Source organism: Geospiza fortis, unplaced genomic scaffold (genome assembly GCF_000277835.1).
Source record: "Geospiza fortis unplaced genomic scaffold, GeoFor_1.0 scaffold166, whole genome shotgun sequence".
In the NCBI taxonomy this organism is placed as follows: domain Eukaryota; kingdom Metazoa; phylum Chordata; class Aves; order Passeriformes; family Thraupidae; genus Geospiza; species Geospiza fortis.
Genome location: NW_005054310.1, coordinates 8,251,772 through 8,267,186, shown reverse-complemented (window position 1 = coordinate 8,267,186; position 15,415 = coordinate 8,251,772).

The window sequence follows — 15,415 nt, the reverse complement described above, 5'->3', positions numbered from 1 at the left end:
CGACTGTGCTTCTCTCCCCCCTTCTGCCCCCTCGGCTCCTCGCCTTTCTTCCTTCCCTCCCTGCTTCCCCTCCCCGCCCCATCTGTTACAGGCTTGCGGAACTGTGGCTGTTTGAAATTAAACGTGATCTTTACTGTACCAGCTGGGGTCTGTAATGTATCTGATAAATGAAGCTCTTCGCGTCGGTTTCAGGTCATGCAAGGAAAAGGGCAAATCTGGGGAGGGAGCTGGGCGGGGTTTCCCTTTGCTTTTCACAGTCAGGCGAGAGGAGTCTGGTTGATGTCTGCAGCAGATAAAGGAGACGAGGATCATCAAAAGACCTCAGAACCCTTTTATCTTTCTTCTGTTTTTCCCTCTAATTTCATTTGTCGCTGCTGTGTTGTCTGCCTGCTTGTTTCCCCCTTGAGAAGGGGTCGGGAGCACCAGGGCCCTGGCTGAGGTAGTAGTTTGTGCTGTTGGTCGGGTTGTGACATTGCCCGCTGTGGAGATAACTGCGCAAGCTACTGCCTTGCTAGTGCTGGTGATGATCAGCTGCAGATGAAGACAATGACAATGGGAATCCCCTTTGTATTCTCGGGATTGCATGCTGCTGAGGTGGCAACAATTCCTTCTCCTCCTAGTTCTGCAGGAGGAATCTAGCCTTGGCCACCGAGACAAGTAGTGGGGTTCGACCCCATCACTAGGATGCTCCTTGTTTCGCAGAGCTGGACGAAAAATCACTAGTTTCATGCTGCTCGGAGGGTACCTGAATTTGGGCTGAAGAGCAAGTGCCTGCATTTCTTCTCGTGCTTAGACCTTTTTGTTAACCTGGTGTCCTTGAAAGAGGTGGATTTTCTGTTTTGTGAAGATGGAGATCAGTGACAGACTTGTATTTTGTGTGTTCTGAATATGCAAAACTTGTATGTGTGCTATTAAGTGCTTTTGTCTGAATGGTAAAGAATCTTGAGTATTTCTCTAACAAAAGCAAAAATATGTAATTACCACTTTATATAGATAAGAGAGTCTTTTTACGGTATAGTTGACCAGTTGTACTGCTTGGTGCTCACAATTTTAGGTGAACTTCTGAGATATCTTTCCTGTGTATTTTAACTTATTGTGAAAAGCAAAGTCATGAATTTGCTGTTGTGAATAATTAAAATCGTTGATATATTTATAGTGATGGCTAAGGGTGTCTTTTGGATACAAATTTTAGTGTGTTGATCGCTTATTACAATGGCTTAAACTTGTTATATATTAAAACGTTTACAATAAATATGCATAACTGTCTCATGTTTTTAAAAATGAATTCATTTTTCAGTCAGAATTTTTGTAAGACCTAACTAGGAGTCTGTTAACTTTATAGTGAAAATTAAAGCTGTAGCTAAACACTTGAAATTAAGTCGATGCCTTAGTAGTGCTTCTGGTTCATAGTTCTAATGTATTTATAATATTGAGAAGAAACTTGCAGATATTTAGCTCAGCCTCTCTTTTTGAATTGTTTGAACTCATTATGTGTTCAGAAGACATGCAAAGGTTGCTCTTGCACCTCTGCTGAATGTAAAGTGTCTTGCAGAACATAGAGAAAAAGTTTAATCTGATGATATTTCATTTTAACCCTGTGCACTGCATTATTCTGGTAGTTCAACCTTTGTCATGAACTGAACTTTTCAAAAGCTGGGTATTCTCATGCTCACTAATAACCAACATATTAAGTGTTGTAACTGGTAGCTTTTCTCTGAAGTAAAATAGCAGCCCTAGCTGTTGACTGTTTCCAAATTTAAAACACCCTTGGGTTTTTTTCCTAACTTAGTTGAAGGGTCAAAAAGGATGCTGTAGTTGCTTGCTTTTCACATCCTACCAAACAGGACATACTAAGCAGAGCTTGTCTGATCTGGAAGTTAGGATGGTATTTTCACCATCTGCCTTTAGGCATCTTATTTTAACTGGCTAATCCACCAGTCCCTTTCTCCTCAGTGGAAAAGGCAGATACAAACCATGCTGGCAAGTGCCTTAGTGTTATTTGATCTGAATTAGCCTTTCAAGGAGCTTGTTTCTGTATGTTGATTGTAAAGGAGGTGAAGGTGCTTCAGCTAATCTAAGTGCCTGTAGGTGGGTTGTGTGAAATGGTCCTCCCTGTTACTTTGCCTCTTGCTCAGGCAACTTGGGTAGGATGGATCTTGGCTCCCGTTGTAGCTTTTTGGGTTTGAGGGGAAGAATCAATGAGAGAAAATATGCTTGACCGTGCTGCCATTAAGCACTTAGTTGTTTTATCTCTTGTGTAAAGTATCTCCCTTAAACTTCGCTTGCCACCTGAATTGGTAGGCTTTTGTACTGTGGATGGCTTAAGGACAATGTTAAGAACCTATACTGAAATGAGACAATACTACTACTGAAATAATGCACGCAGTGGTCTACTAGATGTTCTGTAATGCATGAGGAGGTTTGTCCCCATGTCCACATGGGTCTTGGTTGTGTATTACTCAGTAGGTTTTAGGTAAGTACATGTGAATTGTTTCTTTGAGAAGTTGCATACAAGATGCTTAGCTGTGCTTTAGGGCTCTCCATACATTTCTTGGTTCAGACCACTACTCAATGTAGCATTCAAAATACAGAAGTTAATCCAGTCAGATTTCGTCCTTAGTTTTGTCCTAGTCCTAGCCACTGTTTAACTGTCTGCCTTCCCTAGTGTACTTGTATGATGAAGGTTGCAACATAAAGCTTTGAGGCAAAAAGATTAATTCTTGGTGGAATGGAGAGCCTTACCTTGGAGATGTTGTAAAAATCAGGGCTCTGAAAATACTGTGAGAACCCGAAATGGCAGGAGTAGCTCATATCTTGTAAATTTAGTAATTCTTTATTGTGATTTGAAGAATTAGTTTGGAGAGAAAAATTTCATCATGCCAATTAAAAAGCGGTACTGCTGGCACATTATTGTCATGGCATCGTCTCTGAGACTTTTCCCCCTTTATTCTTCAGAGATTTCACTCAGTCAAACTTTGTGAATTTTTTATAGAAACATTAAAATAGGCACATAGTTGACTTGATGGAATTTCTTTGCAAAGTTATTTAGTTTATAGTCTCCCTATTGTGTATTGTTTGCTGTGCTGGGTGAGAAAGGACTGCAAGAAATGTTCGTCTGTAGCTTTTCTGAGCACTTCTTTTGACTCATGGAATAATAAAAATGCAGAGATTCTCGACATAGTCGATTAAGCTGTGGATGCTCTTATTCCCTGGTTTGATGTCTTTTTGTGCTATTGTCTTACCTATTTTGTGAAGAGCAGTCACCAGCTGCTCACCCCTCCAGCTACTGTCTGTCAATTCTGCTTCTAAAGATACTGGCATGCATCAACCTAAAATCTTAGATCCAAGATAGTTGCTTCCCTGCAGGGTGCAGTTGCCCTCTCTGCCACCAAGGAGAGTGCTGTGTTCCCATGCTGGCAAAATTGATATTTGAGAACTTGTCTTCACTGGGGGCTGGCTTGGGCCCTTTACTTTATTAGGTCCTGGACCGTGCATATAATAATGACTGAGACCTCCTGCTTTACACTGGACAGCAGCTCGAGACAGTAAGAGGAAATGCCAGTTTCTAGAGAATTACACCTCTAAATGCATAAGCACTTACTTAAAATGCTTCAGTGCATTAGATAAATTGTGTGGCTTTTCATTTGATACTTCCCCATAAGAATGAGTACTAAATTAACATAAGGAAATGCTTACTGTAGTAATCACAAATGAAAGTGGACCACATTCTTTGTGTTTAAATAGTTTATGTGCATCTTCCACTATCCTGTGCCTAAGTGTTACTCACTGAAATCAGAGAAATTAGTTCTAGAACATTGCTTCTGGAGATTTTATCATCTGTTATATATATACACTTACATATGTATATATGTGTATATATACATACACACATACACACACATATCCACACATGGTATATGCCTCTAGAGAGATTCTGTAGCAGAAATGGAAGTGTCACTCAAGTGTGAATGTTTGGGAAACTGGTCTTACATATGCATTACATTTCTTGAGAATGTCTTGAATATTAGTCTTCCAATACATTTTGGGTCTATTTTTACAAAAGTATACATTTATTTTTAAGAAAGTAGTCAACCTTTTCATCTGAGAAGAGTCTTTTAGCCTCTCAGCTACATAAATGTATAGGCTTTGTGAACTTCTGTCCAAAATGAACAGGTCCTACCGCTGAAGGTGTTAGATATGAGGAGAAATATAACAACAAAAGTTACCTGTGCTGGGGGTCTACTGGAATCCCTGAAGCGAAAGGCTTGCATTTAATGGAAAGGGGCAGGAGTGTTTCCTTGGACATGGTAAGTGCTACATCACAGTGAAAGCTGCCATGTTTGCTGTGAGAAGCAAGCCAGAAGATGAGCTTCTCTTTCTTTTCCTTGTCCAAGACTTTACCAGCAGAAAGGGCTCTCTTATCTGGGCTTAGTTTCTCTGACCAAGTCTGGTTATTTCTGCTGTTATTCCGTTTTCTTTGTACCTAAAGTTCTTGCTCTTGCTTTGCCAGTTTCTGTGGCCTGTTTGTCTCTGCAACCCAAGCCTGCATTTTCTCAGGTCATAGCATTTGAAGTTTGCCTGCCTGTTTTAGGCTTCTGGTGAAGGTTTGCAGTAGCTACAACAAAGAACTGTGTTGAAGCATGAAATTAACTGCATCCAGAACTTAGTGGTGCCAATGTGTCAGTACACACATGGCACAGAAATCTAGTCTTGCACATTCTTTCATAAATGCTGGAAGTCTCTTATTATAGGCCAGCTAAGAAAATAGCATCCACCTGGTTATCAGTTCCCTTCCTGATCCCTGATCACTTTATCCCTATTTTCTGCTCTCTCCACAGTAACTTCAACTCTTTTCAGCCACTTGAAAGAAGGTTGATGTTTTAAAAGAAAATTATGTACATCTGACTTCACTAAAAATAGGTTTAAACATCTTGTTAAATTAGTGTGATATAGCCAAATTCCTCCTTTCACATGAGGAGAATTTGGAGTATGCCTCATTCCATTCTGAAGGATGCTTTGCCATCCAATTCACCCTTTGCAAGAAGAGAAGATTTTGTCCTAAAATTAACCAGCCTTATACCACAAAAATGAGAAGGAATTGGTATGAAAATGCTGGCATTGAATGAGACAAGGTCCTGTTTATCCTGTCTTCTTGTGGAGGTTGGTGTGTATTGGAAGAGAAAGGGGATAGTTTTGCGGTTAACTTTAAGTACCACATTAGGAGGAACTCTCCAAGTGAAATCCCAGTGACCTCGTATTACCTGAGGTGTATGTTCCTAGAAAGAACATTACTGTGGTGCCAAGGCTTTTGACCAGAAAGGCAAGAGCATCTGTTGTGTGCCACCTGCAAAGAAAAATAGGAGGTGTGAAGGCAAGTTAAAAAAAAAAAAAAGACAACAGATTTTCATCTGCTTTGAAATCTTCTTTTTTTTAAAAAATCTGATTTCTAGTTTATCTGGTAAAAATCAGTGTGGTTTGTGTGTGTGTATGGTTTTTGCTGGGGTGTTGTGTTTCAAGCTGAAGCTTAGTTTTCAGTCTAAAAACTTTTCAGCCTAAAAGCTTTTCTTGTTCCCCCCCAGAGCTTCTGCACCATGTTCTTAAAGGGGAGGTTAGTCCAATTAAGTTTCCAGAATGAAGCTTCTGCAAGATTAAAATAAACCTAAAAATACTAAGTTTTAATTACTACAAGCTTTGCTCATGATAGTGAATTACATTTCAGTATTTGAAATATGAAGTGGTGCCTTTTTTCCTTAGGTAGGTGTAAGTGAAAGCTGTAGCAGTCTTGTCCAGAAAAATGCTACCCAACATGCATTGTGGTTTTGTACATTGTGTGGAGGTTTAGGTTGGGTATCAGTAAAAGGTTTGTCACTCAGAGGGTGATCAGGCCCAGGAACAGACTCCCCAGGGAAGTGGTCACAGCACCAGCCTAACAGAGTTCAAGAAGCATTTGGACAATGCTCTCAGGCACATGGTGTGATTCTTGGGTGTCCTGTGCAGGCCCAGGAGTTGGACTCAGTGATCCTAATAGGCTCCTTCCATCTCAGGATATCCTATGATTCTGTGAGCCTTGCTGCACCCAGTTCTGGTCAGCTGGTGGAGTGGACAATTACTTTAGAATGGGTAAATCTGATGCCTGAATCTGCTACTGGGATGATGATGCAAAAACCTACTGCATGATATTTTCTCTACAGTTCTCAGGCTAAGTAGAAAATAAGTCACTTCCTTACCTCCACTTACCCACCTGCTTACTTCATTAGGAGCCAGTATCTACACAGGTAGTGGGCTGCACTGAATATGAGGTATTTGTGCTTTCTGAGGTCTTCTTTCCCAAGGTGATGATTGTAAGTACCATCAGGATGCACAAATGCATTGTCACAGTCCGGATTTGTCTTGTGCTGTTCTGTGTCATGTAATCCTGCCTGATTTATGCAGTGATTTCAGTTGTGCTGAAATTTGGCAGCCTAGAGATAAAGTGTGGTGGTGAAATAGTCATCATTTGAGCTAGGCCCATTGCTGGTGCCATCAGTGTCATGGTGGCCTTTCATGCTGGAAAACCTGCATAAGGACTCAAGCAATGCTTCTGTCAGCAAGGATGCAGTAGGTTGCTCTTGTGTAGTCTCATGTAGGTTTGGCTAGAATGCCTAGAGGAAGGTAGGTCTGAGCTGGTATTGAGTGAGAGCTAGCAGTGATATACACATTAAGTGTTTATAGCTGTGCTGATCTTCCAGCTAAGAGGCCATTATTTCCCAGGTCCGTCAGGTTTCTTCCCTCTCTTGTGACTGACTTTTCCACTACTCCCCAGCCTCATGAATGTCTTTCTTCTTTCCAGCACCTGAAAGATTGCTTTCTCATCATGTTAGTCCCTGATATCATACATGATCTGTCATGCATCCTGTACCCAGCTGCTGCATTTGCTACATTAGCACATGGTTATAGGCTAGAGTAGAAAAAAAAATGGGGGAGGGTGGCAGAGGAAGCAAGTGCTTAAGTTTACCAATCCTTTTTAACAGTTGAAAAGTAAAAATGGTCTAGTAACAGAAGTGCAGAACTTAAAGAAAGTAGATAAATAGTAGCGATGGTAATCAAGGCACAAAATTATCAGTGCCAAGTCTAGTGGGAGCAGAGCTGCTTAAATATTTATGCAGTAAGTTCTCCCCTCCCTTTCCCAGTCTTATACTACCTATGGCCCTGCTGTTGTAGCAGCATGATGATCGAGTTCTTAGGATATCTTATGGCTCCTGACAACCTCCAGCAGCCACCACATGAGCTGCAGCTAGCTGAAGCTGAATCTGGAGATGGTGTGTGAATGGTTCAGGTGCCATTAGGACTTTGGTGTCAGAAAGCCTTAATGCAGGTGGCTCAGCTGGTTGTGATGATCACGTGTAATGCTGCCCAGATGGCTGTGGTCAACTCATGCCAAGGATGGACTTGGCATTTGCCCAGAAAATCCCTTATGGTAATTCTGAGGTCTTTGTGGTACCCCCACAGCCCCCTACTACTGACTGGAGTGGCAGGAGGGGTTGCAAGCAGCTGTGGAGCAGCATGACCCATCGTCAACACCCAGCAGAGACTGAACCACTGGAGCCAAGCTGTGCACAGGGCTGCTTCCCAAGGCCCCTCTACTCTGGCACTCTTAGTCTGGCACAGCTTACTCAAGGCTAAAATTTGCACTTCTCTATATGGATGCCAGTATTGTTCATTCCAGTTACCAATGCTCAGGAAGGCAAAATACCATCCATAATGACAGCTGCAGATGACAGAGTGATTGATGGGACAGTACACGTGAAGCATTTACTGTTACAAAGCAATCCCAATGGTTTCTTTAGTCACAGTCCAACATATTTGACACTGTCAACCATGAAGTACCATATACACTAGCAAAAAAAGTAGGCTACATCTGCAGGATGTGTTGTATAGAGACCTAAAAGTAGTTTAAGGTAACAGATGGCATCTCAGTCTGTTATATAAAATTATTTGTAAACGTCAGGAAAAAGATAAAAATAGAATTAATTCAGTCAAAAATTCCTGCAGGTTTAAAGAACATATTGAGATTATATCTGATGGATAATAGGAGTGTTTGACAGGAAAATTATTGCAGTGGACCCGGTGTTTTGAAATTAAGCCTGAATGGTAGAAGAGGAGGGCTTCCCCTCTCTCATCTCCTTTAGAATTTGTTGATTGGGTAAAAAGACTGCAGCTTTTACCTTCAAAGTCAACACCAGTGTGGGTCACCACACTTCAGGGTTCAATCATGGTATTTGAAATCCCAAAGTTCTCAGACTAAGCGAAGGTAGCAAGAACTGAGGTGATTTTACCAACTGTACTGACTGAGCTAGCCCCAGCCATCATTGAAAATACCAAAGACTTAACTAATTTTGCCGTTTTTGTGCATTTGTTTCTCCCTCTTTCTTTTCTAGCCTTCTGATTTTTTTTCCTTTATGTTAGTTAAGTTTCATTTAATTAGCCAAAAACTTGCCTTCTGCAACATTGTGATGAGGTACAAAGCTGAGTCTGATGTTACAATAAGTTTTGGTAGAGCTTTAAGTGACTGAAAGATGACACCCTTTCATTAGTAGTGGCTAGTATGGGAGAACCTTGTAAGACCAAATGGCATTTTCTTACTTTTTTAGTATTCAGGGTTTTTTCCTCCTCTCTCTCTAGTTGTGTTTATACATCCCTTTTGGCTTCATGCTGTGAGTCTCTAAGCTATTTCAATTTGGTTTCCCATCCCTAAAAATACCATGAACACTATTACCAACATTTTGCTTTGTCAAGACTGTGAAAACAGGAGTGTTATTTCTGTTCTATATTTTGTATATCTAACATAATGGGAAAGGGATACAACTGAAGATTTAGGTTACCCTTCAAATACTTTAACTGGGTAGGACTAGTACTGCCTCCCCCACATTCTTTATTAAGTGCCTGCATATTTCTAGTATGGTTGTCTGCAATGGAAGTAAGCAGGATGAAAGTGCTGAGTGCATAACTTTGACATTTCATACAAGGCAAGGCAGCATTTTGTTAACTCCTTTGCACTGGTTTTGGCACTATACAAGGACCAAGGTAGTCACCACGGGGACTGTATCTCATTAGGCAAAGATTTAGGAAAGAGGCTGGCATGGTCCTTTTGAAGTGGACTTACATAACACTGTGTCACTGTACAGAAAGCAAGCTGTTAAGCTGAACAAAGTGATCTTCCCAGTATGCAACACTTGATTATTGTATATTGATAAACTGATCCTCTTAATTCAGAAAGAAAATGGGTCTATTGGAGAGAATTCAAAAAATTAAGTGTTTGGGGAAAACTATCAAGATACATGCAATATATGTAGTCAGCAGATCAAATAACAGGATGGAAGGTGATATAGCACTTACATATGCCAGAGACTGCGGGCAGCTTTTAATAATATATAGAGTCACAGAAGATGCAGCTGTGTCTTATGCCATTAATTTCTACAGTTTGAATTGTAGGAGTGATTAAACCTTTGAGCAGTTGACTGGGAAAAGTGGTGGAACTGAAGCATGCTAGAGCTCTTAACAACTGTGTCTTTAATCAACACACACTGACCCATGTTTGGTGTTTGACATTTGAGAAAGTTATATGGCTGTTGTATGGAGCGAGTGACAGCAGTGGTACTGCTAGGCCAAAACATTACCTGGGACTGTCTGCAGCATCAGACTCCCTGTCTACTTAATGGATAAGCTTCTCAATGATTTTAAAGTCTGGTCTTTAAAACAGTCAGCTCCTTCTACCTTGGCAGTCTGAGCCCCGGACTGCCTTCTCTTTTTTAGGAGATGGTAATCCTGCCATCCCTACAGTACTTCAAGTCCTCAGCTCCATTGAGTCCAAAAGAGACAATGACTATTGTAATGGTTCTTCTTCCTGTAGTACAAAAATCTGCAGAATGCCTATGGCTATTAATTGAATATTTAAAGTCAGTGATTTCCTTTCTCTTTTCCTCCTGAGGGGGTTGGAGGGGTGGGAGATTACATGTGGAGTGTGAACAGACTCAGGAAGTGTTATGCTGTCACCTGAAAGGAAAAGGGCTAATCAGAAAATCTCCACAAGTCACAGTCTGCACTGCTGATTTGACTGTAGGAGGAAACTTCTTGTTGTTGATTTTGTTTGTTTGGTTGGCTGTTTTGTTGTTAGTTGGAGTTTTTTGTTTGTTTTTTGGGGGAGGGGTCTTTAGCAATCAGTGGCAAATACCTAGTAAATACTTGCTGGTGTTACAATTTAAAAATGCTGGTTATAAATGGAGAATTTCTATGCTATGAGATAAAGCTTGTCAGTGGGCTGTGTTGGCAAGCAGGTTACAGTCATTTTAGTGTCTTGGTGTGGCTGTAACAGAATGCTTCCTTTGCTTTCACTGGAGCTTCTCTTCCTTTCCTGTCATCATTGGCTCTGGTTCTGAATAGACATTGCTTCTCTTGGGGTGCTTATTCAAGTACAGCTGGAAAACCCCCCTTCAAACAAACTCAAGTTCTCTGCTTCAGGAATGTTAGTCTTCTCAAACACTTCCCTTTTCTTTGGTCTCATCTTAATTCAAGCAGGTTTTGTTTTCCATATTATTAAATATGGATCTTCATTCAGCAGTGGATCTTCCACTTATGTCTTTTTTGCTATAGGAGGCAACAGGGGAATTGATGGATCCACTGCTGGTATGGTCAGTATTCCTTTGAAGTAATACAGGTCCTATGTTCTATTTATGGAAGCATCTGAGCAGTTGTTGCAGCAAGAAACTATCACTTAATGTGGGCCATTATATCAATCTACATTATGGTCTGCTTTTCAATTAAAAAAAAAATCAGAAAATCTGTGATAAAAGCTAATTTCCTTAGATTCCTCCTTCTTTATACAGGAATAATACATTTAAGTGTCTGTTTTTGTGCCAACAGATTTTTCTCTTAAGCTAGTGCTGAGATTGCTCTTCCTCTCCAAGGACACTCCTATGTGTTCTGCTACAGGATAACCCATTAAACCTAATCTCAGCCTTTTTCAATACTTGAAAGGAGCCATTTACAGAATTTTTCAGGAAACAGTCTGAGATTTTTTCAGCTGCCTAAAGTGAGCTAGAAGCAGTGAGAGAACAGGGACTCAAACACAGTGCTACAGAGATGGGTCTGGTGGTTTGGAAGTAGTCTGAAGCTATGCCAAAAATGACTAACCTTTTCTGTGAAACCTCATATAAGGAGGATATACTCATATGAGGAGTCTGCAGCCACCTGCCGTGGTATTGTCACCTAAACCCCAGACTGGCACATTCACTGCATTGTTAGGCGGTATTCTGAAACCTGATATTGAACCTGACACAGAACATAATTTCCTGTTTGTAGTTCAGGTGTGTTGCTGTGTAATACAACTCGTTCAGCCGCCTTTATATTTCTAGTAAGAGCCTGCAAAGCTCAACTTGTCTTGAAAGCTACAGGAAAAAGGTGAAGGAGCAAACAATCTTCTCTATCTCACTGTCATGCTGAGGTTATCAGAAACGCCTGTTCGTGGTATCTACAAAAGAAAAGAAGGAACTGCTTGAAAAGCAACACATGTATTTATATTTTCTCCCACTCTCACCTCCCTTTTTTATCTACTCTAACCTGAATTTGGCAAACTGCAGGATGGGTGAATTATTGTATTTATGTCAATATTTGCAAATGATGGAAAGAAACTGGAGTTCTTACACTCTTTGGCTTGATGTGACTGCTGCTTCATAAGAACGTGCTTTTTTATCAAGAAGTGTGTAAATAAGCAGGTCTTTAAGAGCTGCACAAATTTAAGATGAACATGTGATATTTTCTCCAGCAATAACTGCACTTCTTTATTGAGTTTCCATTTTAGCTGTTTTTTTCTTTCTGCATTTAAAAATAAACTTCCATTCTCCCTTAAGTGATTTAGCAGTTTGGAAAAAAGGACAGATCTTTACATACACATGGAAAATAATTTTCTTAAAATGAATGCATCTATTGAGGCACTTTTTCACACCTTTGCCTGACAGACCTTATTTTCCTTTTTTAAAAAAAATATTTTGACCATTCCCATGTAACCATTTTCATTAGCTTTTCCCAAAAATACACTGTAGTAGAGAGAATCCTAGGCCTGTGACTGAAATCAAACCAGTTTGAAACATAAACTAATGACCTCATTTGTCTTGCATAAAATTTATGGCGTTTATTTTTGTTGGAACAGTATATAACCTTACCATGTAATGAACATAAAACGTATCTGCTGATTCAATATTCTTATAATTTAATCCCTTCCTCCTTTTCTGAATTTGTTTACTTCTTCCTATCAGAGGACTTCACATCCTCTGATGTTTTGTTTATTTATGGTGACTTCTTTTGCTAAGATGAGCCCAGGCAGTGCTACACACTGTGAGCAGAGTGTCTGGAAAGCTGCTCAGTGGTAAAGGACCTTGGGATCTTGGGAAGCTGGTCAACAGCACCTGAACATGAACCAGCGTGTGCCCAGGTCTGACTGAGTCACCATACCTGGAAGTGTTCAAGAAATGGCTGGACATGGCACTTGGTGCTATGGTTTAATTGACAAGGTGGTGATCTGTCAAAAGTTGGACTTGATCATGTTATAGGTCTCTTCTAACCTAGACAATTCTGTGATTTTTTACCAACATGGTAATGAGTCTATAGTGACTAGACTTTTTTATGTTTGAAATAATGCTGATAAAAATCTCATTTTCTCTACACCAACCCCCAGTTATTAATGACTACATAGAGAAGTGTGTTGTAGGAATGGGTTCTAATAGAATCCCCATGTCACTTGAAACAGAAGGGTAAAATAAATCCATAACCACATGCTTCTTTGTTGTTCTTTCTTACTCAAAAGCTTGTTCTGCTTTATAATGCAATTTCACTTGCTTTTTTTATCAATTGCTTTGCTATGGCTGAACACTTTTAACCTGACTTTTAAAGAAAATAAGGTTTATGTGATTGTGCTAATATCCACTAATCTTTCCTTATGAACCTTGAATTCATTGGCCTATTTCATCCAGATTTGACCAACAGGAAGAAAAACTAGAAATGTTAAGTTTCTGAAAAAATTATGTCTTTATCTAAACAACTTCATAAGGAAGAGAGCCTGCTAGTGGAGGCTGTAAGAGCTCAGTCTCATCAGTTACATTAAAATCCACACGAGGAAATCATCCTATAGGCCCAACTCCAGAGTAAATGGCAGTGTAAGAAAAACACAGGAAACTCTAGAACTTTGTTAAACTAGTGCCATACACACATTAATCATTCTTGGTCCCAGTTTTAAAGGACTACTGATCATCCCCAGCTAAGGACAGAAAGTGTGCTAAAATCTAGCATAGGGTTTCTCGGCAGTGGCACAGAATCAACATATATTCAAACAGTTTCTTTTAAAGATAAAAATTCTTCTATTAGGAGAAAAGAGAATGGCTTGAGAACAAGACTGTTTCATGGTGGTTCTTTTATGAAGTGCAATTTTTAAGAACATAGGGTAATTACTTTGAAGTTATGACTTTGCAAATTTTATTCTTCTGAGTAATTTCTTGAAAGCCTGCTTGTCTACCTGTGCCCATCAGTGCAGATGACAGAAGGTGATGCAACACCAGCCACAAGAAATGACTATGAATGCAATGATGCTAGCAATAGTAGCAGTACAAATGAAACATGTTTCCACTAAAGGCTGAGATTTAAGTTAAATAACTCTGACTGTATTTACCACTGATGATAATGAGCAATTTAGTTCCTTTCCATAGGAAAGCAGCTGAAAGTAGGAAATACAGCATTCAGCATTTTTCTGTTACACAAATACATTCCATTTCCTTCTTCTCATCTACAAGACTATTTTTATGCATAATTCACACATATATTCTGTACCACTTTTACACCTGTCAGTAATAGCTGTAATCCAACAGATAGGTCTTTGAATATGAGGTGGAGTCAGCACCTTTAACCTAAAGATAAGCAAGGCTGATCATACATCTTTGATCTCACAAACCCTCACTTGCTAATCCCCAGCCAGCTGTGTACTGCAGTGTCATGCATTTGCACACAAGAAACTGATGATTTATATTCTCCCTATCAAAACTCCTGGCGACCCCTCCTCTCACAGGTCTATGGATGGCAACAAAGTTGCCAGCGTGGGAGCAAAATGGAGCTTTACAAAGGATTTTCCTTATGGTTCTGGAGCTTTAAAACTCTACTTGGAGGCTTTCTCTTACCTCTGCATTTATAAGCAATATGCTGTACACCTGACTGATAATTAACAGCTTTTTTTTTGAAGACCAAATGAGGGTGGAAGTTTCTGGGCCTGATCTTTTCTCCAGGAGATCTTAAGTGATGTTAAAGCTTCTGCAAAGGTAAACAACCCACCCTACCGCTGTCCTAACTCAGTTCCATGAGCTTCTTTCCAGCAAAGTTCTTAGCATGGAAGGGAATATGAGCACCATGTCCCCTTCAGCTGCCAGAGCTAGCTCTAGTCCTTCGTGCGCAGAGCAGCGTAACTCCAGCCTGCTGTCCCAGGCAGATTGGATTTGGGTTTCTGCGGCTCCTCTGCTGCCAGTGCTCTGCCTGCTGTGGGGGTGGCTGGTGTCCCACAGTGGCATTAGCCCGTGCCTGTGTCCCTGCAGCACTGGGGGGACTCACGCCAGGCCCATGTCCCCACAGTGAGGGTGTCACCAAGCGCGCTTCCTTGCCCCAAACACTTTCTCGTGCCTGTGGTTCTCCACACATCACCACATGCAGCGCCGTGCTTCTAGCTCATGGCTTTAATTCTCACGTGTAGGTTATGCATTTCTGTGGGCAGAATACTTGGCTGTAAGGTGTGCAGTGTTTTGACTGGAGCACTGCAGAGTCGTGGCCCTGAAATCCATCTTGTTTATGCTGTGCACTCCTTAGGCAGAACCAGGCTTTTCCTGGTCATGCCACATAATCCGAGCCCAGCAAACCCCCAAGCTGTGTCCTTTCCTAACCTGTGGGTACTTGCAAGAGACTTGCAGCACCAGATTTTGTTGTGTTTGTATGCAACTATATAAGAGTGGCTTTAATCACAGCCTTGGGCAGTCAGTGATTTCCTTCTAGTGTTTTCCAAGAGAAGTCTGCTTCTGGTCTTTGTTGTTGGGATCACAAGCAGGAGTGGGAGTGGGTTGATCCAGAGCTGGGGAGGTCAAGTAGCTTCAAAGGAAGGGAATGTCTCTTTCCATGTCTTAATGGTAAACACATTGGCACTTGAGCACATTTGTCTGCAGATCACTCTTGCAGTAATTAAAGACACCTTTTCATGAAAACAGTTCTTAAAAGTTCAAAGAAATGAAGGAGGACAATGTGTAAAAGAGCACCTTGTAGGGCTCATCAGTTATTAGCATTTTTTTCAAAGGTTCTGTCCTCTCACATTGTCTGTCTCTTGTTAAGCAGAAATATTTTTGTGAATGTGGTAACT